Source organism: Dipodomys spectabilis, unplaced genomic scaffold, assembly GCF_019054845.1.
Source record: "Dipodomys spectabilis isolate Male_0828 unplaced genomic scaffold, ASM1905484v1 ptg000581l, whole genome shotgun sequence".
Taxonomy (NCBI): Eukaryota; Metazoa; Chordata; class Mammalia; order Rodentia; family Heteromyidae; genus Dipodomys; species Dipodomys spectabilis.
This window is the reverse complement of record NW_024871258.1, coordinates 355,534-359,559: the sequence shown is the minus strand read 5'-3', so window position 1 is coordinate 359,559 and position 4,026 is coordinate 355,534.

Below are 4,026 nucleotides of genomic sequence, written 5' to 3'. Positions count from 1 at the left end.
GCCATTATCAGCTGGGCGCCAGTGGTTCATACCTGGCAGCCTAACTACTCAAGGCTGAGACCTGAAAATCAATCAGGATTCAAAGCTGGCTTGGGCAGACTCATATCTCCAATGAATCACCAAAAAGCTGGGAAGCAGTGCTTCTGTAATTCATGTGGTAGAACACCAACCTTGAGCAAACAAGCTAAAGGATAGCATCTAGACTTTGAGTTCAAGTCCCGGTAAAAACATAAACACATACACACACTCACATACTCTAACATCCTTATTATGTGCCAGTGGCTCATATCAGCAATCCTAGCTACTCTAGGCTGAGATCTTACGATGGCAGCTTGAAGCCAGCCCAGGCAGGAAAGTCCATGAAACACTTATTTCCACTAAACTACTAAAAAAGCTGAAAGTTGAGCTGTGGTTCAAGTGGTAGAATGTTAGCTTGGAGCAAAGGAAGCTCAGGGACAGTGCCTAGGCCCTGAGCTCCAGCTCTAATATTTTTTTTTAGACACCCTTTGCCAGCCCCACAGCTGATAAATCCAGATTTTGGTCATACTAAATCTCACTTCCACTCCTGCCATTTCCACAGCACTGTTACAAGGGGCCGGTGTGTGGCCAACACTGGGTGAACATACACAAGGGGGACAGAGCCAGGTCAAGCTAATGCCCCAGAACTTTGAGGTATTGGCCATACCAGTCTCTCATCCCCCAGTTCCCAGGCCCTGGAATCTAAAGTCTGTGCCTCTGTATTCTGGGCATCTGGAATTTTCTAGAAGGACCAGAGAGTCTGTCTCCCACAGGAAGACAGACTTTCCTGTGATAAATTTTGTTTACATTTCCTAGACACTGACCAATACTTCCAAGCCATCTTGGCCTCACCTTCCATGTAGTCCTGGATCCCCTTGCTTGGGTGGTCTTCAGTCAGCTGTCACGCTCGAGTTGGCCAGAACCACCAACAACCCCCCATTCCCTACTCCACTGCCAGCCTGTTTAGAGGGAAGTGCAGTGGACCAGCTGAGGAAAAGGACAGGACATCCTGTGACTGAAACCTCCTTCTGAGGCAGAGGAAACCAGCTAGCACTGTTGTCCCAGAATTCCCTGGGGCCGGCCAAATATTTGGACAGCCAGACTTGTGCCCCAGAGAAAAGCTGGAACACAGGCCTCTGGCCATTTTGCACTCATTGTAGACCTGGATAGGGGGCTAAAGTCAAGGTTGACGTGGAGGAGGGGCACCATCTCAGGTCAGGAAGAGGCAGACAGGCACCCAGGAAGGGGACAGAGAAAGACAAGGAAAAATTACTCACACACACACACACATACACACACACACACACACATATGGACATTCCAAGGCCTCAGCAGTTCCTGAGAACAGAACCATGAACTCTGTCCATTAGGATCACATCCGACCCATGAGAAGATGGCACTATCATACACACACCAACTGTAGACACAACATTGAGCCTCTCACATACCTGTAATGTCTCATAACCCAGCATGTAATTTCCTACCGTATACATTGGTATGTGGAAAACTCAGCTACCTCTTTGTTTATTGTTGATCATGGGGTTTGAACTCTGGGCCAGGGTGCTCTCACTCAGCTCTTCAGCTGAAGTTGTGCACTCTACCACTTGAGCCACAGCACCACTTCCTGTTTTCTGATGGTTCATTGGCTATCAATTATCACAGACTTTCCTGCCCAAGCTGGCTTTGAACCGTAGTCTTTACAATTCAACTTTATGAGTATCTAGGACGACAATTGTCAGCCACCAGCAGCTTCAACCACCTTCATAAACCCAGAGGAAACTCAATTCATTAGGCCACATACTTCTTGCAACACTTGACTTCAGTCTTTGACATCCAGCATCCAAATCTATCCTTCAATGGAGAGAATACAGACACATCAATCCCACTCCTGAACCATTAACCCACTCTGCCTGCCACGGGTCTCCTCTTCTTGAGTTCTTCATAAGGCACTGCCCATTCTAATGTGGTTTCAAACTAGGACAAACTTGGGGAGTTCTTAGAAATGTCTGTACAATGATGCCAGCACCTAGTCTCTCAAACACAGCACCCCTCCACACACCTCCACATCTTTGTAGGCAAAGATGTTTTACTTTCTTTCTTTTCTTTCGGTTGTGAGGCTTTAACTCTGGGCCTGGGTGCTGTCCCTGTGCTCTTCATCTCAATGCAAGCACCCTACTACTTGAGCCACAGCACCACCTCCGGTTTTCTGTTGGTTTGTTGGAGATAAGAGTCTCAGGGTCTTTCCTGTCCAGGCTGGCTTTGAACTGTAATCCTCAGATCTCAGCTCTTGAGTACCTAGGAATAACAGCCATGAGTATCCAAAGATATTTTTCCAAGGTTTTGAATCCTATCCCCTCGGAAAACCAAGATCTGAGGACTGCACAGATGGATGCTGCCCTTGGCAGCAAAGTCCATGCGAACTCTTTATTTCCAATTAAACACCCAAAAAAAATCTGGAAGTGGATCTGTGGCTCAAATGTTAGAGTGATATCTTATAGCATAAAATACAAGACCACACCCTAGTTTCAAGCTTTGTCTAGCATAGACCCACCCAAGAAAAGGAAGCAGGTTGGCACACGGAAGCTCAAAGCTCACACATAATACTCAAGCCTCCAAGAACAGACACCATCCTGATCTGATTCACTAGATTCTATGTCCTACATCATGGCAGTCTTAGATGGGACTGACAATGCACCAAGTTAGGACGTTAAAGTACAGTCTCATACTGAGGATCCTCTGACATTATCAAAGACTCAGGATCTCTCACAGTCCTGCCTAACCACTGGGCAGTGAGGTGAGGTCTAGTTATCCAACCACATGATATGGGAACCAAAGGGTTTCTTGGTCAAGGGACGGAGACTGGGGGGGGGGGGAGGCTCTAGGTCCCTCTCTCTTGGGAAGATAAAAAGGGCTGATCTATCCCAGGAATGTTCCTGTGTTGTGAGTATTATTAAAGAAGCAACCCTGCTCAGAGCCCAGTGCTCTGGAACCAGTCCTGGAACCTTCATTGTCTATGACCCCCCAGACCCTGGCACACACTATAATAGTTTGTTAGATAAATAAATGAGCATCTGTCTATGACAATACTACAGAAAAGTCCCATCTGATTCAGGTAAGTATCCTCTGTGGGGGAGGGGAGATGAAGCCTCATATAGCTCTCCCACAGTTCTCCCTCCTCCCTCTTCATGCCTTCCTGGTGACCTTGCACTTAACTGTTTTGACTCTGAGGATATGAGCCACAATATACTCGCTGGATTCTGGGCCTTCTGGGATGCCTATCTTCTCAAAGATCTCTGCCTAGCGGCTGATCAGTTCTGAGGTACTCAATTCCCCACTCAGGTGTGAATGAGGTTGTCATGAGCTGAACGTCTAGCTCAAGGGGCCTCCTCTCCTCCCCCTGCGACCAGCCAGGATGGTCTACCACATCCGGCCCCCAAGTTTCATGCTGCAGATAAAAGATCCTTGAGGCAGCCTGGGGCCTCTGAATCTCCCAGCGTCCAGTGTAGGTGCTGAGTATTGTCTCTATTCACAGCTGGCAGGCTGGGGATGGTGAGGTCACAATCTCTGCTCCCCACAATGCCCTCCACTGTGGTGGTCACCCTGAAGAGAGCAGGAAGAGACTCAGCAGCTGATGAAGAAAGGCAGTCAAGGCACAACGTTCAAAGCAGGACACAATATGGCTTGTGAACTCTGCCTGTGCAGCTTTGAATGTCATTGTTTGGTGGCTGAAATGGTCCATCTAATTTGACCCATAATCCCAGGCATTAGTGGAAATTGCCAGCTTAAACAAGAACAACAACAAAAACCCTGGAAAATGTGGCATTTAATTTATCCCAATCAAACTTAAAAGTTTCCAAAGTCAATGGTCCCCTTTCCCTTCCAGACAGCCTACAGCAGGTTACAGAAACTGGCATTCAGTGAGCCCTAGCTAACTGACATGTCCTGATATTGAGTGGGCTCCAGCAGGGGGAATGGACTTGCCTACCACTATCCAGCTGGAAATGGCTC